The following is a 25,781-nucleotide window of genomic DNA, read 5'->3' on the forward strand; positions in this document are numbered from 1 at the left end:
GGTTTCAGGAGAATAATTAGACTAGTCTTGTGAAAATAAGTCGACCACACCCAAAGTTATAAGCGTTTGAAAAAAAAAATTCACCACTAGGTGGCGCTGTTTCGAAACTTCTCAGGCTCATTCAGGGCATTGTGCTGATGATCCATACCACGTTTCGTAACAATCCGTTCATGCGTTCATAAAATACAGAATTTTAGCACAAAATTCAAAATGGCCGACAGCCAAAATGACCGATATGGCAAAATTGGATATCAGTCGACTCGGCATGTTGCCCTGAATCTAACGAGACCAATTTTATGATTTTTGGACAAACTGTTCAGAAGTTATAAGCAAAAATAGCCATTTTTCATATCTCCGGACCAGTAGGTGGCGCTGCGCCGAAACACAGCATGTAGCCTCAGGTCATGCTTGTGAGTACAAGTACCAAGTTTGGTCTGAATACGATAAACCGTTGCGGAGATACGGCCTTACGACTGTTTTTGCTAGCGCTACGTAAAATGTATTCGTGCGTTTATCGAAAACGGTTTGACGAATCCATTTGAATTCCATAACTTTTTGTCAGCACTACCTGAAGATGATCTGGTTCAATTTTCGTGCAAATCGGACAAACCGTCTAGGACGAGTTCGAAAAAGTAGCTTTTTTTGAAAATTCAAGATGGTGGCCATATTTTTATGACGGCAAATGACGTCATAGGGTGCAATCGAATCGTCATGAGCTCAGGAATCAGAGGAAAAAAGAATTTCGCTGATTGGCCTTACGGTTCAAAAGTTATTAGCAAAATAAAAGTGAAACTTTGGACAGGTGGTGGCGCTAGAGGGAATGACTTAGAAACACCAAAATTGGTGTATTTAATGTTGAGACGGTCCTCTATCAGAATGTCAAACCAAAACAAGTTTCCCGCAATCGGTTCTATGGGCTGCCATAGACTCCCATGGCGGAAGAAGAAGAAGAAGAAGAATAAATATAGCTGCAAGCAGCAATTACCGGGGCCAAGCACAATCAGATGACAAGACATGCCAACATTGCTGAAAGTGTCAGACCAATGAGCAATTAAAGACATTAAAGAGGATTTTAGGCAAAATGCCTGAAAAATCATAGAAACAGTGAAGAAAAATATGATTTAATGGACTATCACTTTCGACCAATAGGTGGCGCAGTTACAAAACTGATGTGATGTGGTCAGAGTGAAGTGACAATGACACATACAAAGTTTGGTGTTAATATGTCAAGGCATTGCAGAGATAAAGCCTGAATAGTCATTTTGGCATCATGCCTCAGCTTTGCTGCTGTGCTATACGAAAACGGTTTCATCAATCGACATGAAATCCATAACTTTTTGTCGGCACAGTCTGGAGATGATACGATTCGATTTTGGTGAAAATCGGACAAACTGTCTAGGAGGAGTTCGAAAAAGTAGGTTTTGAATGAAAATCAAGATGGCGGACAGGAAGTTTGGCCAAATAAGGAAAACTTGGTATCTATGTTCTCGGCTTGACCCAAGGAATCTATTAAGAACCGTGGAATTTCAATAGCCAGATTTATTCAAAAGTTATTAGCCTTTTTGGAAATTTTGTTATAACTTTTGACCACTAGGTGGCGCTGTCTTGAAATATTTTGGTTGCCTTCAGGGGATGGTGCTGATGACACAATCTGAGTTTCGTAATATTACACCAATGCATTTGTTTAGTATAGCATTTTATTTCACAAAACTGTATTGAAGTCAATGGGAATTTCATATTTTGTTCAATTATAGCGCCACCAAGAGGCTCAGTCCCACAATTTTTTTTACGTGTCCTCAGAGTGAGCCCATACATATGTGTGTCAATTTTGGTGAAAATATCTCAATTCGCTTCGGAGTTATAGACATTTATATGAAAAAACACGAAAAAAATGACTGACACATGACTTTGATTGGAAATTAGTACCCCTAAACATCAATATTTTCGCATTTGGGCATTGGCGTATAGCTATCGACCTATGTTTCCAAACTTCTGACGGTGGTTTCGTCTCGATCGGACTAGCGGTTTCAAAGATATAGCCAAATGTTTTTTAAGCACTAAATCACAACGCTACACAAACCGTAAGGCGAAACCTAGCATGTTTGGTATCGTAGGACTCGGCAACGATTCAGGAGTCTAAAAAGATGAGTTTCGTGAAAATAAGTCGACCACACCCAAAGTTATAAGCATTTGAAAAAAAAAATTCATCACTAGGTGGCGCTGTTTCGAAACTTCTCAGGCTCATTCAGGGCATTGTGCTGATGACCCATACCACGTTTCGTAACAATCCGTTCATGCGTTCATAAAATACAGAATTTTAGCACAAAATTCAAAATGGCCGACAGCCAAAATGACCGATATGGTCAAATTGGATATCAGTCAACTCGGCATGTCGCCCTGAATCTAACGAGACCAATTTTATGATTTTTGGACAAACTGTTCAGAAGTTATAAGCAAAAATAGCCATTTTTCATATCTCCGGACCAGTAGGTGGCGCTGCGCCGAAACACAGCATGTAGCCTCAGGTCATGCTTGTGAGTACAAGTACCAAGTTTGGTCTGAATACGATAAACCGTTGCGGAGATACGGCCTTACGACTGTTTTTGCTAGCACTACGTAAAATGTATTTGTGCGTTTATTGAAAACGGTTTGACGAATCCATTTGAATTCCATAACTTTTTGTCAGCACTACCTGAAGATGATCTGGTTCAATTTTCGTGCAAATCGGACAAACCGTCTAGGACGAGTTCGAAAAAGTAGCTTTTTTTGAAAATTCAAGATGGCGGCCATATTTTTATGACGGCAAATGACGTCATAGGGTGCAATCGAATCGCCATGAGCTCAGGAATCAGAGGAAAAAAGAATTTCGCTGATTGGCCTTACGGTTCAAAAGTTATTAGCAAAATAAAAGTGAAACTTTGGACAGGTGGTGGCGCTAGAGGGAATGACTTAGAAACACCAAAATTGGTGTATTTAATGTTGAGACGGTCCTCTATCAGAATGTCAAACCAAAACAACTTTCCCGCAATCGGTTCTATGGGCTGCCATAGACTCCCATGGCGGAAGAATAATAATAATAAATATAGCTGCAAGCAGCAATTACCGGGGCCAAGCAGAATAAGACGACAAGACATGCCAACATGTCTGAAAGTGTCAGACCAACTGCAACAATGAGCAATTAAAGACATTAAAGAGGATTTTAGGCAAAATGCCTGAAAAATCATAGAAACAGTGAAGAAAAATATGATTTAATGGACTATCACTTTCGACCAATAGGTGGCGCAGTTACAAAACTGATGTGATGTGGTCAGAGTGAAGTGACAATGACACATACAAAGTTTGGTGTTAATATGTCAAGGCATTGCAGAGATAAAGCCTGAATAGTGCTATTAGCATCATGCCTCAACTTTGCTGCTGCGCTATACGAAAACGGTTTCGTCTATCGACACGAAATCCGTAACTTTTAGTCGGCACGGTCTGGAGATGATACGATTCGATTTTGGTGAAAATCGGACAAACGGTCTAGGAGGAGTTCGAAAAAGTAGGTTTTGACTGAAAATCAAGATGGCGGACAGGAAGTTCGGCCAAATAAGGAAAACTTGGTATCTATGTTCTCGGCTTGACCCAAGGACTCTATTAAGACCAGTGGCATTTCAATAGCCAGATTTATTCAAAAGTTATTAGCCTTTTTGGAAAATTTGTTATAACTTTTGACCACTAGGTGGCGCTGTTTCGAAATATTTTGAGTACCTTCAGGGGATGGTGCTGAAGGCACATTCTGAGTTTCGTAATATTACACCAATGCATTTGTTTAGTATAGCATTTTATTTCACAAAACTCTATTGAAATCAATGGGAATTTCATGTTTTGTTCTATTATAGCGCCACCAAGAGGCTCAGTCCCACCATTTTTTTTATGTGTCATCAGAGTGAGCCCATACATATATGTGTCGATTTTGGTGCAAAAATCTCAATTTGCTTCGGAGTTATAGACATTTATATGAAAAAACACGTAAAAAATGACTGACACATGACTTTGATTGAATATTACTACCCCTAAACATCAATATTTTCACATTTGGGCATTAGCATATAGTTAACAAGCTATGATTCCAAACTTCTGACGGTGGTTTCGTCTCAATCGGACAAACGGTTTCGAAGATATAGCCTAATGTTTTTTAAGCGCTAAATCACAATGCTACACAAACCGTTAGGCGAAACCTAACATGTTTGGTATCGTTGGACTCGGCAACGATTCAGGAGTCCAATGAGATGAGTTTCGTGAAAATAAGTCGATCACACCCAAAGTTATAAGCATTTGAAAAAAAAAATTCACCACTAGGTGGCGCTGTTTCGAAACTTCTCACACTCCTTCAGGACATCGTGCTGATGACCCATACCAAGTTTCGTAACAATCCGTTCATGCGTTCTTAAAATACAGCATTTTAGCACAAAATTCAAAATGGCCGACAGTCAAAATGGCCGATATGGTAAAATTGGATATCAGTCGACTCGGAATGTTGCCCTGAATCTAACGAGACCAATTTTATGATTTTTGGACAAACTGTTCAGAAGTTATAAGCAAAAATAGCCATTTTTCATATCTCCGGACCTGTAGGTGGCGCTGTGCCGAAACGCAGCATGTAGCCTCAGGTCATGCTTGTGAGTACATGTACCAAGTTTGGTCTGAATACGATAAACCGTTGCGGAGATACAGCCTTACGACTGTTTTTGCAAGCGCTACGTAAAATTTGTTCGAGCGTTTATCGAAAACGGTTTGACGAATCAACAAGATTTTAATAACTTTTTGTCACCCCTGCCTGAAGATGATCCGATTCAATTTTCGTGCAAATCGGACAAACCGTCTAGGACGAGTTCGAAAAAGTACCTTTTTAGGAAAATTCAAAATGGCGGCCATGTTTTTATGACGGAAAATGACGATATAGGGTGCAATCGAATCGTCATGAGCTCAGGAATCAGAGGAAAAAAGGATTTCGCTGATTGGCCTTACGGTTCAAAAGTTATTAGCAAAGTAAAAGTGAAACTTTGGACAGGTGGTGGCGCTAGAGGGAATGACTTAGACACACCAAAATTGGTGTACTTAATGTTGGGACTGTCCTCTATCAGAATGTCAAACCAAAACAACTTTCCCGCAATCGGTTCTATGGGCTGCCATAGACTCCCATGGCGGAAGAAGAAGAATAATAATAATAAGAACGGGAACAGATACAATAGGTGCCTCCGCACCTTCGGTGCTTGGCCCCTAAATATAGCTGCAAGCAGCAATTACCGGGGCCAAGCAGAATAAGACGACAAGACATGCCAACATGTCTGAAAGTGTCAGACCAACTGCAACAATGAGCAATTAAAGACATTTAAAGAGGATTTTAGGCGAAATGGCTGAAAAATCATGTAAAAAGTTATTCAAAATATGATTTAATGGATTGTTACTTTTGACCAAAAGGTGGCGCTGTTACGAAATTGATGTGGTGTGGTCAGAGTAAGGAGACAGTGACACATACAAAGTTTTGTGTCAATATGTCGAGGCATTGCAGATATAAAGCCTGAATAGTCATTTTGGCATCATGCCTCAACTTTGCTGCTGTGCTATACGAAAACGGTTTCATCAATCGACACGAAATCCATAACTTTTTGTCGGCACAGTCTGGAGATGATACGATTCGATTTTGGTGAAAATCGGACAAACGGTCTAGGAGGAGTTCGAAAAAGTAGGTTTTGAATGAAAATCAAGATGGCGGACAGGAAGTTTGGCCAAATAAGGAAAACTTGGTATCTATGTTCTCGGCTTGACCCAAGGAATCTATTAAGACCCGTGCCATTTCAATAGCCAGATTTATTCAAAAGTTATTAGCCTTTTTGGAAATGTTGTTATAACTTTTGACCACTAGGTGGCGCTGTCTTGAAATATTTTGGTTGCCTTCAGGGGATGGTGCTGATGACACAATCTGAGTTTCGTAATATTACACCAATGCATTTGTTTAGTATAGCATTTTATTTCACAAAACTGTATTGAAGTCAATGGGAATTTCATATTTTGTTCAATTATAGCGCCACCAAGAGGCTCAGTCCCACAATTTTTTTTACGTGTCCTCAGAGTGAGCCCATACATATTTGTGTCAATTTTGGTGAAAATATCTCAATTCGCTTCGGAGTTATAGACATTTATATGGAAAAACACGAAAAAAATGACTGACACATGACTTTGATTGGAAATTAGTACCCCTAAACATCAATATTTTCGCATTTGGGCATTGGCGTATAGCTATCGACCTATGTTTCCAAACTTCTGACGGTGGTTTCGTCTCGATCGGACTAGCGGTTTCAAAGATATAGCCAAATGTTTTTTAAGCGCTAAATCACAACGCTACACAAACCGTAATGCAAAACCTAGCATGTTTGGTATCGTAGGACTCGGCAACGATTCAGGAGTCTAAAAAGATGAGTTTCGTGAAAATAAGTCGACCACACCCAAAGTTATAAGCATTTGAATAAAAAAATTCACCACTAGGTGGCTCTGTTTCGAAACTTCTCAGGCTCATTCAGGGCATCGTGCTGATGACCCATACCACGTTTCGTAACAGTCCGTTCATGCGTTCATAAAATACAGAATTTTAGCACAAAATTCAAAATGGCCGACAGCCAAAATGACCGATATGGCAAAATTGGATATCAGTCGACTCGGCATGTTGCCCTGAATCTAACGAGACCAATTGTATGATTTTTGGACAAACTGTTCAGAAGTTATAAGCAAAAATAGCCATTTTTCATATCTCCGGACCAGTAGGTGGCGCTGCGCCGAAACACAGCATGTAGCCTCAGGTCATGCTTGTGAGTACAAGTACCAAGTTTGGTCTGAATACGATAAACCGTTGCGGAGATACGGCCTTACGACTGTTTTTGCTAGCGCTACGTAAAATGTATTTGTGCGTTTATTGAAAACGGTTTGACGAATCCATTTGAATTCCATAACTTTTTGTCAGCACTACCTGAAGATGATCTGGTTCAATTTTCGTGCAAATCGGACAAACCGTCTAGGACGAGTTCGAAAAAGTAGCTTTTTTTGAAAATTCAAGATGGCGGCCATATTTTTATGACGGAAAATGACGTCATAGGGTGCAATCGAATCGCCATGAGCTCAGGAATCAGAGGAAAAAAGAATTTCGCTGATTGGCCTTACGGTTCAAAAGTTATTAGCAAAATAAAAGTGAAACTTTGGACAGGTGGTGGCGCTAGAGGGAATGACTTAGAAACACCAAAATTGGTGTATTTAATGTTGAGACGGTCCTCTATCAGAATGTCAAACCAAAACAACTTTCCCGCAATCGGTTCTATGGGCTGCCATAGACTCCCATGGCGGAAGAATAATAATAATAATAATAATAATAATAAATATAGCTGCAAGCAGCAATTACCGGGGCCAAGCAGAATAAGACGACAAGACATGCGAAAATGTCTGAAAGTGTCAGACCAACTGCAACAATGAGCAATTAAAGACATTTAAAGAGGATTTTAGGCGAAATGGCTGAAAAATCATGTAAAAAGTGATTCAAAATATGATTTAATGGATTGTCACTTTTGACCAAAAGGTGGCGCTGTTACGAAATTGATGTGGTGTGGTCAGAGTAAGGAGACAGTGACACATACAAAGTTTTGTGTCAATATGTCGAGGCATTGCAGATATAAAGCCTGAATAGTCATTTTGGCATCATGCCTCAACTTTGCTGCTGTGCTATACGAAAACGGTTTCATCAATCGACACGAAATCCATAACTTTTTGTCGGCACAGTCTGGAGATGATACGATTCGATTTTGGTGAAAATCGGACAAACGGTCTAGGAGGAGTTCGAAAAAGTAGGTTTTGAATGAAAATCAAGATGGCGGACAGGAAGTTTGGCCAAATAAGGAAAACTTGGTATCTATGTTCTCGGCTTGACCCAAGGAATCTATTAAGACCCGTGGCATTTCAATAGCCAGATTTATTCAAAAGTTATTAGCCTTTTTGGAAATTTTGTTATAACTTTTGACCACTAGGTGGCGCTGTCTTGAAATATTTTGGTTGCCTTCAGGGGATGGTGCTGATGACACAATCTGAGTTTCGTAATATTACACCAATGCATTTGTTTAGTATAGCATTTTATTTCACAAAACTGTATTGAAGTCAATGGGAATTTCATATTTTGTTCAATTATAGCGCCACCAAGAGGCTCAGTCCCACAATTTTTTTTACGTGTCCTCAGAGTGAGCCCATACATATGTGTGTCAATTTTGGTGAAAATATCTCAATTCGCTTCGGAGTTATAGACATTTATATGAAAAAACACGAAAAAAATGACTGACACATGACTTTGATTGGAAATTAGTACCCCTAAACATCAATATTTTCGCATTTGGGCATTGGCGTATAGCTATCGACCTATGTTTCCAAACTTCTGACGGTGGTTTCGTCTCGATCGGACTAGCGGTTTCAAAGATATAGCCAAATGTTTTTTAAGCGCTAAATCACAACGCTACACAAACCGTAAGGCAAAACCTAGCATGTTTGGTATCGTAGGACTCGGCAACGATTCAGGAGTCTAAAAAGATGAGTTTCGTGAAAATAAGTTGACCACACCCAAAGTTATAAGCATTTGAAAAAAAAAATTCACCACTAGGTGGCGCTGTTTCGAAACTTCTCAGGCTCATTCAGGGCATTGTGCTGATGACCCATACCACGTTTCGTAACAATCCGTTCATGCGTTCATAAAATACAGAATTTTAGCACAAAATTCAAAATGGCCGACAGCCAAAATGACCGATATGGTCAAATTGGATATCAGTCGACTCGGCATGTTGCCCTGAATCTAACGAGACCAATTGTATGATTTTTGGACAAACTGTTCAGAAGTTATAAGCAAAAATAGCCATTTTTCATATCTCCGGACCAGTAGGTGGCGCTGCGCCGAAACACAGCATGTAGCCTCAGGTCATGCTTGTGAGTACAAGTACCAAGTTTGGTCTGAATACGATAAACCGTTGCGGAGATACAGCCTTACGACTGTTTTTGCTAGCGCTACGTAAAATGTATTTGTGCGTTTATTGAAAACGGTTTGACGAATCCATTTGAATTCCATAACTTTTTGTCAGCACTACCTGAAGATGATCTGGTTCAATTTTCGTGCAAATCGGACAAACCGTCTAGGACGAGTTCGAAAAAGTAGCTTTTTTTGAAAATTCAAGATGGCGGCCATATTTTTATGACGGCAAATGACGTCATAGGGTGAAATCGAATCGCCATGAGCTCAGGAATCAGAGGAAAAAAGAATTTCGCTGATTGGCCTTACGGTTCAAAAGTTATTAGCAAAATAAAAGTGAAACTTTGGACAGGTGGTGGCGCTAGAGGGAATGACTTAGAAACACCAAAATTGGTGTATTTAATGTTGAGACGGTCCTCTATCAGAATGTCAAACCAAAACAACTTTCCCGCAATCGGTTCTATGGGCTGCCATAGACTCCCATGGCGGAAGAATAATAATAATAATAATAATAAATATAGCTGCAAGCAGCAATTACCGGGGCCAAGCAGAATAAGACGACAAGACATGCCAACATGTCTGAAAGTGTCAGACCAACTGCAACAATGAGCAATTAAAGACATTTAAAGAGGATTTTAGGCGAAATGGCTGAAAAATCATGTAAAAAGTGATTCAAAATATGATTTAATGGATTGTCACTTTTGACCAAAAGGTGGCGCTGTTACGAAATTGATGTGGTGTGGTCAGAGTAAGGAGGCAGTGACACATACAAAGTTTTGTGTCAATATGTCGAGGCATTGCAGATATAAAGCCTGAATAGTCATTTTGGCATCATGCCTCAACTTTGCTGCTGTGCTATACGAAAACGGTTTCATCAATCGACACGAAATCCATAACTTTTTGTCGGCACAGTCTGGAGATGATACGATTCGATTTTGGTGAAAATCGGACAAACGGTCTAGGAGGAGTTCGAAAAAGTAGGTTTTGAATGAAAATCAAGATGGCGGACAGGAAGTTTGGCCAAATAAGGAAAACTTGGTATCTATGTTCTCGGCTTGACCCAAGGAATCTATTAAGAACCGTGGCATTTCAATAGCCAGATGTATTCAAAAGTTATTAGCCTTTTTGGAAATTTTGTTATAACTTTTGACCACTAGGTGGCGCTGTCTTGAAATATTTTGGTTGCCTTCAGGGGATGGTTCTGATGACACAATCTGAGTTTCGTAATATTACACCAATGCATTTGTTTAGTATAGCATTTTATTTCACAAAACTGTATTGAAGTCAATGGGAATTTCATATTTTGTTCAATTATAGCGCCACCAAGAGGCTCAGTCCCACAATTTTTTTTACGTGTCCTCAGAGTGAGCCCATACATATGTGTGTCAATTTTGGTGAAAATATCTCAATTCGCTTCGGAGTTATAGACATTTATATGAAAAAACACGAAAAAAATGACTGACACATGACTTTGATTGGAAATTAGTACCCCTAAACATCAATATTTTCGCATTTGGGCATTGGCGTATAGCTATCGACCTATGTTTCCAAACTTCTGACGGTGGTTTCGTCTCGATCGGACTAGCGGTTTCAAAGATATAGCCAAATGTTTTTTAAGCGCTAAATCACAACGCTACACAAACCGTAAGGCGAAACCTAGCATGTTTGGTATCGTAGGACTCGGCAACGATTCAGGAGTCTAAAAAGATGAGTTTCGTGAAAATAAGTCGACCACACCCAAAGTTATAAGCATTTGAAAAAAAAAATTCACCACTAGGTGGCGCTGTTTCGAAACTTCTCAGGCTCATTCAGGGCATTGTGCTGATGACCCATACCACGTTTCGTAACAATCCGTTCATGCGTTCATAAAATACAGAATTTTAGCACAAAATTCAAAATGGCCGACAGCCAAAATGACCGATATGGTCAAATTGGATATCAGTCGACTCGGCATGTTGCCCTGAATCTAACGAGACCAATTGTATGATTTTTGGACAAACTGTTCAGAAGTTATAAGCAAAAATAGCCATTTTTCATATCTCCGGACCAGTAGGTGGCGCTGCGCCGAAACGCAGCATGTAGCCTCAGGTCATGCTTGTGATGACATGTACCAAGTTTGGTCTGAATCCGATAAAGCGTTGCGGAGATACGGCCTTACATCTGTTTTTGCAAGCGCTACGTAAAATTTATTCGTGGGTTTATCGAAAACTGTTAAGCGAATCAACTTGAATTCCATAACTTTTTGTCAGCATCGTCTGTAGATGATCTGGTTCAATTTTCGTGCAAATCGGACAAACCGTCTAGGACGAGTTCGAAAAAGTAGCTTTTTAGATAAATTCAAAATGGCGGCCATATTGTTATGACGGAAATGACGTCATAGGGTGCAATCGAATTGGCAAGAGCTCAGGGATCAGAGAGAAAAAGAATTTTGTTGATTGGCCTTACGGTTCAAAAGTTATTAGCAAAATAAAAGTGAAACTTTGGACAGGTGGTGGCGCTAGAGGGAATGACTTAGACACACCAAAATTGGTGTATTTAATGATGGGACTGTCCTCTATCAGAATGTCAAACCAAAACAACTTTCCCGCATTCGGTTCTATGGGCTGCCATAGACTCCCAGTTGGAAGAAGGAAGAATAATAATAATAAGAACGGGAACAGAAACAATAGGTGCCTCCGCACCTTCGGTGCTTGGCCCCTAATAATAATAAGAAACGGAACAGATACAATAGGTGCCTCCGCACCTTCGGTGCTTGGCCCCTAATAATAAGAACGGGAACAGATACAATAGGTGCCTCCGCACCTTCGGTGCTTGGCCCCTAATAATAAGAACGGGAACAGATACAATAGGTGCCTACGCACCTTCGGTGCTTGGCCCCTAATAATAAGAACGCGAACGAAAACAATAGGTGCCTCCGCACCTTCGGTGCTTGGCCCCTAATAATAAGAAACGGAACAGATACAATAGGTGCCTCCGCACCTTCGGTGCTTGGCCCCTAATAATAATAAGAAACGGAACAGATACAATAGGTGCCTCCGCACCTTCGGTGCTTGGCCCCTAATAATAAGAAACGGAACAGATACAATAGGTGCCTCCGCACCTTCGGTGCTTGGCCCCTAATAATAATAATAAGAAACGGAACAGATACAATAGGTGCCTCCGCACCTTCGGTGCTTGGCCCCTAAATATAGCTGCAAGCAGCAATTACCGGGGCCAAGCAGAATAAGACGACAAGACATGCCAAAATGTCTGAAAGTGTCAGACCAACTGCAACAATGAGCAATTAAAGACATTTAAAGAGGATTTTAGGCGAAATGGCTGAAAAATCATGTAAAAAGTGATTCAAGATATGATTTAATGGATTGTCACTTTTGACCAAAAGGTGGCGCTGTTACGAAATTGATGTGGTGTGGTCAGAGTAAGTAGACAGTGACACATACAAAGTTTTGTGTCAATATGTCAAGGCATTGCAGATATAAAGCCTGAATAGTCATTTTGGCATCATGCCTCAACTTTGCTGCTGTGCTATACGAAAACGGTTTCATCAATCGACACGAAATCCATAACTTTTTGTCGGCACAGTCTGGAGATGATACGATTCGATTTTGGTGAAAATCGGACAAACGGTCTAGGAGGAGTTCGAAAAAGTAGGTTTTGAATGAAAATCAAGATGGCGGACAGGAAGTTTGGCCAAATAAGGAAAACTTGGTATCTATGTTCTCGGCTTGACCCAAGGAATCTATTAAGAACCGTGGAATTTCAATAGCCAGATTTATTCAAAAGTTATTAGCCTTTTTGGAAATTTTGTTATAACTTTTGACCACTAGGTGGCGCTGTCTTGAAATATTTTGGTTGCCTTCAGGGGATGGTGCTGATGACACAATCTGAGTTTCGTAATATTACACCAATGCATTTGTTTAGTATAGCATTTTATTTCACAAAACTGTATTGAAGTCAATGGGAATTTCATATTTTGTTCAATTATAGCGCCACCAAGAGGCTCAGTCCCACAATTTTTTTTACGTGTCCTCAGAGTGAGCCCATACATATGTGTGTCAATTTTGGTGAAAATATCTCAATTCGCTTCGGAGTTATAGACATTTATATGAAAAAACAGGAAAAAAATGACTGACACATGACTTTGATTGGAAATTAGTACCCCTAAACATCAATATTTTCGCATTTGGGCATTGGCATATGGCTATCGACCTATGTTTCCAAACTTCTGACGGTGGTTTCGTCTCGATCGGACTAGCGGTTTCAAAGATATAGCCAAATGTTTTTTAAGCGCTAAATCACAACGCTACACAAACCGTAAGGCGAAACCTAGCATGTTTGGTATCGTAGGACTCGGCAACGATTCAGGAGTCTAAAAAGATGAGTTTCGTGAAAATAAGTCGACCACACCCAAAGTTATAAGCATTTGGAAAAAAAAATTCACCACTAGGTGGCGCTGTTTCGAAACTTCTCAGGCTCATTCAGGGCATTGTGCTGATGACCCATACCACGTTTCGTAACAATCCGTTCATGCGTTCATAAAATACAGAATTTTAGCACAAAATTCAAAATGGCCGACAGCCAAAATGACCGATATGGTCAAATTGGATATCAGTCGACTCGGCATGTTGCCCTGAATCTAACGAGACCAATTTTATGATTTTTGGACAAACTGTTCAGAAGTTATAAGCAAAAATAGCCATTTTTCATATCTCCGGACCAGTAGGTGGCGCTGCGCCGAAACACAGCATGTAGCCTCAGGTCATGCTTGTGAGTACAAGTACCAAGTTTGGTCAGAATACGATAAACCGTTGCGGAGATACAGCCTTACGACTGTTTTTGCAGGCGCTACGTAAAATTTGTTCGAGCGTTTATCGAAAACGGTTTGACGAATCCATTTGAATTCCATAACTTTTGGTCAGCACTGCCTGAAGATGATCTGGTTAAATTTTCGGACAAATCGGACAAACCGTCTAGGACGAGTTCGAAAAAGTAGGTTTTTAGAAAAATTCAAAATGGCGGCCATATTTTAAAGACGGAAAATGACGTCATAGGGTGCAATCGAATCGTCATGAGCTCAGGAATCAGAGGAAAAAAGGATTTCGCTGATTGGCCTTACGGTTCAAAAGTTATTAGCAAAATAAAAGTGAAACTTTGGACAGGTGGTGGCGCTAGAGGGAATGACTTAGAAACACCAAAATTGGTGTATTTAATGTTGGGACTGTCCTCTATCAGAATGTCAAACCAAAACAACTTTCCCGCAATCGGTTCTATGGGCTGCCATAGACTCCCATGGTGGAAGAATAATAATAATAAATATAGCTGCAAGCAGCAATTACCGGGGCCAAGCAGAATAAGACGACAAGACATGCCAACATGTCTGAAAGTGTCAGACCAACTGCAACAATGAGCAATTAAAGACATTTAAAGAGGATTTTAGGCGAAATGGCTGAAAAATCATGTAAAAAGTGATTCAAAATATGATTTAATGGATTGTCACTTTTGACCAAAAGGTGGCGCTGTTACGAAATTGATGTGGTGTGGTCAGAGTAAGGAGACAGTGACACATACAAAGTTTTGTGTCAATATGTCGAGGCATTGCAGATATAAAGCCTGAATAGTCATTTTGGCATCATGCCTCAACTTTGCTGCTGTGCTATACGAAAACGGTTTCATCAATCGACACGAAATCCATAACTTTTTGTCGGCACAGTCTGGAGATGATACGATTCGATTTTGGTGAAAATCGGACAAACGGTCTAGGAGGAGTTCGAAAAAGTAGGTTTTGAATGAAAATCAAGATGGCGGACAGGAAGTTTGGCCAAATAAGGAAAACTTGGTATTTATGTTCTCGGCTTGACCCAAGGAATCTATTAAGACCCGTGGCATTTCAATAGCCAGATTTATTCAAAAGTTATTAGCCTTTTTGGAAATTTTGTTATAACTTTTGACCACTAGGTGGCGCTGTCTTGAAATATTTTGGTTGCCTTCAGGGGATGGTGCTGATGACACAATCTGAGTTTCGTAATATTACACCAATGCATTTGTTTAGTATAGCATTTTATTTCACAAAACTGTATTGAAGTCAATGGGAATTTCATATTTTGTTCAATTATAGCGCCACCAAGAGGCTCAGTCCCACAATTTTTTTTACGTGTCCTCAGAGTGAGCCCATACATATCACTGATTCTTGGGAATTTGGCTAAAACAGGTTTTAATTTTGAAAATAAAAAGTTAGTAAAATTACAAAATCTGAAGATATATTATTATTGACCAAGGTCTTGGCTGTTCAGCAATATATCGGTGCAACCTCCTCATTTTGTATTTTTTTCATAAAATAGGCGTTTTTCCAGTTATTACTTTGTTTTTGTCAACACCGTCAGACACAATAAAAAACAAATCATTTTTTATTTATTTGGTCTAATATGTATTTAGAGTTTTTAAATCATTATCTGGCATTCTTAGTACACATATTTGCTGTTAAGTGTTAAATATTCACTTTTTTTCATGTTTTATACTGTTTCACGTGTACTCCTTTAAAAGATCTAACATCATACAACGTTTACTTTAAGCCTAAATAGAAAAAGTGATGTTTTTTTATTTAACAAACATATTTTTTGTATTAAAAGATACCATTACTTTAATAACTCAACAGCACTGAAGAAACATATTGTAAGCATATTCATTTAAAACAAATAAAACTCCCTCTGACGGTGGTGACTTTAGAACTGAGGGTGGTGACACTAATCTGACGGTGGTGACAGTGGCCTCATTACAACATACAATTCCAAAATTTATACAACTCAAGTCAATGGCTTCTTGCTTAACAACTTTATTTAACTATTTGGTCCAAAAAATAACAATCCTGAGCACTGTGATAAACATTTAGCCTGCCTACTCCGAGCTGGATCGTGTATGGCCTGATCCACCGGACTGTTTGGGGGAGTTTCAAGGTGACCTGAGCCCTTTCTCTTACGTTCTCTTGATACTTTTTGTCTATGTTTCCAAGCCTTTCTCTGACTTCTCTTTTCCCTTTCATTCAAGTCATTGCTATTTTTTTAGCTTCCCTTCCTCCACCCTCTTCTTCCATCTTTGCCTTTCCGTTCTGAGGTATTCCGCCTTTAAAGGAGAACTTGGCAACTTTTTTAACTTAATAAAACTGTCTAGAAATAATTTGGATGGTTAAACAACCTGTTCTGGTGATATTGGTGACTTTCCCCGCTCCCCCCAGCGTTCCCATGCGGAAAACCAACCTTGCAACTTGGGGACTACCGTCCCGGCAAGATAGAAATTGGAAGTCTTGTGAGAAACGAGAAGAGAGAAACACGAACTGCTTTACAGCAATTCGACATAAACACATGCCATATGATACTGTGTATGATGTATTACCCACCTCGGCCGGCTACGATAATAACATATGCACATGAGCAGTGGTAGAAAGGGGGAGGAGGGTGCCTCAAGTGAGTTTTTTTTACGACTGTGTTGTGAAATATACGGCCCACAGCTGTAGGGGGAGCTCTTTGAGAAAACACGCGACAACAAAAGTGAAGATCAGCGAAGAAATTACTAGAGTTGCCGAGTTCTGCTTTAACTCTGCCTCACTGTGTATTATCTCTCTCCGCTTCTTTTAATATTCCCTGTTTCTTCTCCTCCACAGATAGCTGGGGGGGGGGGGAAGGGAAATTACAGTGAATGTTAGATTTGGTTAAATGTTGTCATGCCATTTTCATTTGGCTTTAGTCATGGGAGATGCATAGCCTACAAGGGATATTGTATGTGCTATGTAGGTAGGTAGTAGGTGCACTATGTGCATCCCAAATGACGTAAGCCAAATGAACATGGCATAATGGTGAATTGAGAGAGAGGGAAGGTTACCAATGGTTATACCGCAGTTAGGTCCGGTCTAATTACACTGAACAAAATTATAAACGCAACACTTTTGTTTTTGCCCCCATTTTTCATGAGCTGAACTCAAAGATCTCAGACTTTTTCTATGTACACAAAAAGCCTATTTCTCTCAAATATTGTTCACAAATCTGTCTAAATCTGTGTTAGTGAGCACACTTCTCCTTTGCCGAGATAATCCATCTACCTCACAGGTGTGGCATATCATGATGCTGATTAGACAGCATTATTATTGCACAGGTGTGCCTTAGGCTGGCCACAATAAAAGGCCATTCTAAAATGCAGTTTCATCACACAGCACATTCCAACAGATGTCGCAAGTTTTGAGGGAGCCTGCAATTGGCATGCTGACTGCAGGAATGTCCAGCAGAGCTGTTTCCCGTGAATTTAATGTTAATTTCTCTACCATAAGCAATCTCCCAAGGCGTTTTAGAGAAACTCGTGTTCGTGAGGATGTTCATGGATATCCACGAACATCCTCACTCTCACTCGTGCTATATTGCTTAATAGTAGCATGCGGTGTAGGCCTGTATGGAAGAAATATAGGGAGAATTACATAAATACAAATATAAAACAGGTTAATGAAACATTACAGGCCATATTGGTATTTATTGTGATGAACAATTATATTCTAGCCTTCGTTGAGGACCATTTGGAGGTTTTTGTCACCACCGTCAGACTGTACATCACCACCGTCAGACAGAAAACCTGATGGTGGTGACGTATGACGGTGGTGACAAAATATACTCTTTCACATGATATGCATGAGTTGTTCACATTAGCCATCTTTTTTTCCCTCTGTTGCTATCTACTTCAGACCTCTTCTTAAAAAGTATACATTTATGTCATAATCTAATCTAATGTTTTTTTATACAAAAGAGACGGTGTTGACATGTTATGGTTGTGACAGTAGCAGTGTCCAAAAATATGAACAAGTCTAAGAGAAATTAGCAAACTTACAGGAGCTTGAGTGATCTTGAAGCATGCAGAACAGTTGAAGGTTTGAAAATGGGGTCCCCAGGAATTAAGTTGACCTTGTAGTTGCCTGATTTTATTGATTTTTATAAATATCTGACGGTGGTGACGAATATGTGGGACACATTTTGAGCAACCACAAAATAATTGTAATATGTATTAAAAACTACAAACAGTGAGGTTTGAACAATATTTACTATGTACTCTTTCATGTGGTAAAGATATTTTTCAATTTAATTATTACGTTTTGTTTTTTTAATCAAGTTGAAATGATTATCTCCTATCCGAGGACAACTGATTTTGTAGGCAATGGGCCAGCATATAATCATTAAATTAATACAAATTAAAAATAAACCTATAAAATAACCTTACATATGTGCAAAGGACCCCCTGATTCTAACCTTGATTCTTTTTATTCATGAAAATGTTATTAATTTCCAACAGAATTAGCACTTTTCTTCGTGGGACATGTTTTATCCAAATTCCCAAGAATCAGTGATATGTGTGTCAATTTTGGTGAAAATATCTCAATTCGCTTCGGAGTTATAGACATTTATATGAAAAAACACGAAAAAAATGACTGACACATGACTTTGATTGGAAATTAGTACCCCTAAACATCAATATTTTCGCATTTGGGCATTGGCGTATAGCTATCGACCTATGTTTCCAAACTTCTGACGGTGGTTTCGTCTCGATCGGACTAGCGGTTTCAAAGATATAGCCAAATGTTTTTTAAGCGCTAAATCACAACGCTACACAAACCGTAAGGCGAAACCTAGCATGTTTGGTATCGTAGGACTCGGCAACGATTCAGGAGTCTAAAAAGATGAGTTTCGTGAAAATAAGTCGACCACACCCAAAGTTATAAGCATTTGAAAAAAAAAATTCACCACTAGGTGGCGCTGTTTCGAAACTTCTCAGGCTCATTCAGGGCATCGTGCTGATGACCCATACCACGTTTCGTAACAATTCGTTCATGCGTTCATAAAATACAGAATTTTAGCACAAAATTCAAAATGGCCGACAGCCAAAATGACCGATATGGCAAAATTGGATATCAGTCGACTCGGCATGTTGCCCTGAATCTAACGAGACCAATTGTATGATTTTTGGACAAACTGTTCAGAAGTTATAAGCAAAAATAGCCATTTTTCATATCTCCGGACCAGTAGGTGGCACTGCGCCGAAACACAGCATGTAGCCTCAGGTCATGCTTGTGAGTACAAGTACCAAGTTTGGTCTGAATACGATAAACCGTTGCGGAGATACGGCCTTACGACTGTTTTTGCTAGCGCTACGTAAAATGTATTCGTGCGTTTATCGAAAACGGTTTGACGAATCCATTTGAATTCCATAACTTTTTGTCAGCACTACCTGAAGATGATCTGGTTCAATTTTCGTGCAAATCGGACAAACCGTCTAGGACGAGTTCGAAAAAGTAGCTTTTTTTGAAAATTCAAGATGGCGGCCATATTTTTATGACGGCAAATGACGTCATAGGGTGCAATCGAATCGCCATGAGCTCAGGAATCAGAGGAAAAAAGAATTTCGCTGATTGGCCTTACGGTTCAAAAGTTATTAGCAAAATAAAAGTGAAATTTTGGACAGGTGGTGGCGCTAGAGGGAATGACTTAGAAACACCAAAATTGGTGTATTTAATGTTGAGACGGTCCTCTATCAGAATGTCAAACCAAAACAACTTTCCCGCAATCGGTTCTATGGGCTGCCATAGACTCCCATGGCGGAAGAAGAAGAAGAAGAAGAATAATAATAAGAACGGGAACAGATACAATAGGTGCCTCCGCACCTTCGGTGCTTGGCCCCTAATAATAATTAAAGCTGCAAGCAGCATTTATCGGGGTTCAAGCAGTTAAGGCCTTTAAGGCCTTTAAGCACAAAAGCATCAAAAGTTATTAAGTTTTATTTAGCAAGCCAAAAAACTCGTTAGCGCCAACTAGTGGCCGATTTCTTTCAAAACTCTTACAGAGCTCTAGGGCCATGAGTCGAACATGCCCATCGAGTTTCGTTCCGATCGGCCTCCGTTAACCTTGTCTAATAGGTGCTCAAATTTCATTGGTCGATGGCGGCCATGTTTTTCGAGATACGCCAATGTCCTCATAGACCTACATGGCACCTTGGACCAAGACACTGCATACCAATTTTCAAGTCAATCGGACTAACGGTCACGTGGTCATAGCCCTTTTCATGTTTTTGTCACATTATAGCGCCACCTAGTGATCAATCGTCGCGATTTTTTTACCGTGACCCCAGATTGAACTCATACACATGTGTACCAAGTTTGGTAAAGATATCTCATTTACTTCTTGAGTTATAGCCATTTTAGTAAAATAGGCTCCTCCCACAACATTAATTTATCACCCCCTAGCGACCAGGAATCGAAATTTCGATATTTTTTCGATAATTATTGGTAATCAGACTCCAGAGAACATTTCTGCACTGGTTTGGATCCGATTGGACAAAAAACCAGGGACTAGTTCGCAAAAGTAGGTTTTTGACTACATTCAAAATGGCGGACAATTTGCATATAGCTAATGAAATCGGAGATATACGTTTTGACCTTCAGGTTCCCAGCTTTCCAATGATATAAGACACTTGAGTCTACGACATATGGTCTAGGAGTTATGAACAGTTTCGCGCTTTTGGTTGCTATAGCGCCACCTATGGGCCAATCGGGGTCATACTTTGATAGGTTCTCCCCAAATTGAGTACTACCATTTGGCCAAGTTTCAAGGTTCCAGCATTTACGGTTTGGGCTGCACGATGCGTTTTAGGGGAGAATAATAATAATAATAATAATAATAATTAAAGCTGCAAGCAGCATTTATCGGGGTTCAAGCATTTAAGGCCTTTAAGCACATAAGCATTTAAGACATTAAGTTTTATTTAGAAAGCTTTTAACCACTGAAATAATAGATGGAAAAGTCCATTTACAGCCAATACAGGCAATTTACCATAGGAAATATATGGTTTTCAAACCTTTTTAACAGTTATAGCGCCACCTATGGTCCGATCAACATGAAATTTGGCATGCTTGTTTAGAATATTATGGCACATATGCTCACCAATTTTCGTGAAGTTCTGAGTTTTCGTTTAGGATTTATAAGCTTTTGAGTGCATTTTGCCACGCCCATTTTCTTTATGACCCAATTATAGCCATACGAAAAATTCAAAAGTTCAACTTTTTTTCGATAATTATTGATCAGGAGAGTCCAGAGAATTGTCCTAGACTGGTCTGGTTCCGATCGGGCGAAAAACCAGGGACTAGTTCGCAAAAGTAGGTTTTTAACATATTCGCGAATAATTAATGAACGATTTGATTGACAGCAATGGTTCTTGAGGCAATGTTGTTCAGCATGAGCAGATATATCAAATGATATGCATTTTGTGACAATAAGTGTAACACCACGTGATTACAGAGCCGTAAAACTCGTTAGCGCCAACTAGTGGCCGATTTCTTTCAAAATTCTTACAGACCTCTAGGGCTATGAGTTGAACATGCCCATCGAGTTTCGTTCCGATCGGCCTCCGTTAACCTTGTCTAATAGGTGCTCAAACTTCATTGGTCGATGGCGGCCATGTTTTTTGAGATACACCAATGTCCTCATAGACATACATGACACCTTGGGCCAAGACACTGCAAACCAATTTTCAAGTCAATCGGACTAACGGTCAGGTGGTTAAAGCCTGTTTTATGTTTTTTTCATGTTATAGCGCCACCATGTGGCCAATCGCCGCGATTTTTTTACTGTGACCTCAGATTGACCTCTTACACATGTGTACCGAGTTTGGTGAAGATACCTCATTTACTTCTGGAGTTATAGCCATTTTAGTAAAATAGGCCCCTCCCACAACGTACGTTTTGGCGCCCCTTAGCGTCCGTGAATCGAAATTTCAACTTTTTTTCGATAATTATTGATATTCAGACTCCAGAGAACATTTCTGTACTGGTTTGGTTCCGATCGGGCGAAAAACCTAGGACTAGTTCGCAAAAGTAGGTTTTTGGCAAAATTCAAAATGGCGGAAAATCTATCATGGCGGAAATGAAATCGGAGATATACGTTTTGTTCGTCAGGCATCCAGCTTTCCAATGATATAAGACACTTGAGTCTACGACATACGGTCTAGGAGTTCTGAGCAGTTTCGCGCTTTTGGTCGCTGTAGCGCCACCTATGGGCCGATTTGGCTAAGTCCGTGTATCTGAGTAGCGAGCAATACTACTACCATTTGACCAAGTATCACGTCTCTAGGCCTTACGGTTTTGGCTGCACGATGCGTTTTAGGGAAGAATAATAATAATAATTAAAGCTGCAAGCAGCATTTATCGGGGTTCAAGCATTTAAGGCCTTTAAGCACATAAGCATTTAAGACATTAAGATTTGTTTAGAAAGCTTTTAACCACTGAAATAATAGATGGAAAAGTCCATTTACAGCCAATACAGGCAAGCTTTTTAACAGTTATAGCGCCACCTATAGTCCGATCTCCATGATATTTTGCATGCTTGTTAATGATGTTGTGGCACATATGCTCACCAATTTTCGTGAAGTTCTGAGTTTTCGTTTAGGATTTATAGGCTTTTGAGTGCATTTTGCCACGCCCATTTTCTTTATGACCCAATTATACCCATGCGAAAAATGCAAAAGTTCAACTTTTTTTCGATAATTATTGATCTAGAGAGTCCAGAGAATTGTCCTAGACTGGTCTGGTTCTGATCGGGCGAAAAACCAGGGACTAGTTCGCAAAAGTAGGTTTTTAACATATTCATGAATATTTAATGAACAGTTTGATTGACAGTGATGGTTCTTGAGGCAAAGTTGTTCAGCATGAGCAGATCTATCAAATGATATGCATTTTGTGATGATAAGTGTAACACCACGTGATTACAGAGCCTTAAAACTCGTTAGCGCCAACTAGTGGCCGATTTCTTTCAAAATTCTTACAGACCTCTAGGGGCTTGAGCCGAACATGCCCATCGAGTTTCGCTCCGATCGGACTTCGTTAACGATGCTCAAACCTCATTGGCCAATGGCAGCCATGTTTTTCGAGATACGCCAATATCCTTTTAGACATACATGGCCCCTTGGGCCAAGACACTGCATACCAAATTTCAAGTCATTCGGAAAAACGGTCAGTTGTCTATATGTTTTTATTTGTTTTATAGCGCCACCATGTGGCCAATCGACGCAATTTTTTTACTGTGACCTCAGATTGACCTCTTACACATGTGTTCCAAGTTTGGTGAAGTTTACTTAATTACTTCTTGAGTTATAGCCATTTTAGTAAAATAGGCTCCTCCCACAACGTTAATTTTGCACCCCCTAGCGACCATTAATCGAAATTTCAACTTTTTTTCGATAATTATTGATCTTCAGACTCCAGAGAACAATTCCGCACTGGTTTGGTTCCGATCGGGCGAAAAACCAGGGACTAGTTCGCAAAAGTAGGTTTTTGACAAAATTCAAAATGGCGAAAAATCTATCATGGCGGAAATGAAATCGGAGATATACGTTTTTTTCTTCAGGAGCTCTGGATTTCAATGATATAAGACACTTGAAGCTACGCCTTACGGTCTGGGAGTTCTGAGCAGTTTTGCGCTTTTGATTGCTATAGCGCCACCTATGGGCCGATTGGGCTGAGTCCGTGTATCTGAGTAGCGAGCAATAGTACTACCATCTGGCAAAGTTTCAAGTCTCTAGGTCTTACGGTTTGGGCTGCACGATGCGTTTTATGGCGGAAAAATAATAATAATAATTAAAGCTGCAAGCAGCATTTAGCGGGGTTCAAGCATTTAGGGTCTTTAAGCACATAAGGCAGTTTAGTGAGTTGTCTGAGTTTTCGTTTAGGATTTACAGGCTTTTGAGTGTTTTTTGCCATACACATTTTCTAAATGATCCTATTATGGCTACCCAATGGGTAAAGTTTAAGTTTTTTATATAATTATTGATCTAGAGAGTCCAGAGAATTGTACTGCACTGATATATTTCCGATCGGGTGAAAAACATAGGACTAGTTCGCAAAAGTAGGTTTTTAACATAATCGCAAGTATTTAATGAACAAATTAATTGACAGCAGTAGTTTTTGAGGCAAAGTTGTTCAGTATGAGGAGATCTATCAAATGACATGCATCACGTGATTACAAAGCCGTAAAACCTGTTAGCGTCAACTAGTGGCCGATTTCTTTCAAAATTCTTACAGACCTCTAGGGCCACGAGTCGAACATGCCCACCGAGTTTCGTTCCGATCGACCTTCGTTAACCTTGTCTAAGAGGTGCACAAACTTTATTGGCCTATGGCGGCATAGACATACATGGCACCTTGGACCAAAACATTGCATGCCAATTTTAAAGTCAATCGAACTAATGGTCAGGTGGTTATAGCCCTTTTCATGTTTTAGTGATGTTTGGCCTGATCTCCATTTTAAATAATTATTTTAAAGGTGCCGTAGAATGCATTGATATATTTTAAATTGTTCTATGATATCTCTGAAACAGAAATGTCTTCAACAGTCAAGTAGTGGATAAAATCACTAACGTTACTTTCTGCTTGCGGTAGGGGTTGTAATGGAAATATAACATTAGTTGGAACTGCCCCCTTCTTCAGTATCAAACGATGAGCGAAACCTGCTTGATATTGTCCCAGGTTAGAAAAACTGTCAGTGGTGAAATGGGCAGAGCAAACTAACAGCTTTGAATTAAAATGGTAAGGTATCCTGTTGTAAAAATCAACCATGCCTTTTGGCAGTTCTCTTTTGTGGGAAGGGAATGAAAAGTTCTGAAATCCGCAGCACAGCCTCGAACATAACATTTATATCCATGATCTGACATTTTCACTATTGTCCTTGCTTGCTTCTTCACAATACCTGCAGAACTTCTGATGATTCGGCTGTGCAGGTCCACGTTAACACTGCCTGGCCTAGAACATGGGCTGGTATATGCAAATTGGGGGGGTATAAATATGAATGATCCCGACTCCAACGTCACAGTCGGTGTTATGCTGTAATTCACTCATTTTTCAGCGGTCTTTTGCAAACAGGAGATTTACACATGAAGGAGGAAACAATGGTGTTTGAGGCTCACGGTATGTCAGTTCCTTGTCCAGAACTCTTACCATTCAACTATGCCAAGATAAATACAGTTTTCAATTGTATGGCACCTTTAAAATAGTTGATTAGTAATATAATGCTTACTTGTAGTCTGAAATGGCTTTAACAAAAGAAGAAAAATATTCTTAGATGTCTGTTCATTCTAATCATGTACAAATAAAGTAGCACAGTAAGATTACATTTATTTGAATGCATTAGTGGGTGTGTGATTGCGCTGTGTGTGCAGCTTATCAATATTAAAAGTGAAGGTGTAGTTGATATCTTTGTTGATAATATCTGTAGTAATCAGAAAAAAACAATTAAGAAATAAAGAATTAAAATTACAAATAATATTCTGTTAAGATATGAGTTACAATAACATGATTTGCAATAGTAATAATATCAATACTATATGCACAATACACAAAGATTAGACTCTCAGGTCTGTGTCTTTCAAAAACATTAGTATTGCAGCCAATGTGAGTCTGTGGGATTTATAAACAGACAAAATATGATTTGAAATGTTATTTTAATGATTTTATAAAGTTTAAACAATATTTCAAATGGAAACTAACTGGAAAATAATATTTTAGTAAGCAGAATGAAGCAATGAGTGGTCTTCTGGTGGTTAAAATGTAAATGAAAACAATAATACTTAAACAATAATACTTAATACAGTAACCATGCTTCAACACACACATGCAAACACATTTGGTTGTAGATGTAGATATTTTAAATTAAAGATAGGTAACAAAATGATAATTGCAAAT

Source organism: Abramis brama (assembly GCF_963993115.1).
Source record: "Abramis brama genome assembly, chromosome: 2".
Classification (NCBI taxonomy): Eukaryota; Metazoa; Chordata; class Actinopteri; order Cypriniformes; family Leuciscidae; genus Abramis; species Abramis brama.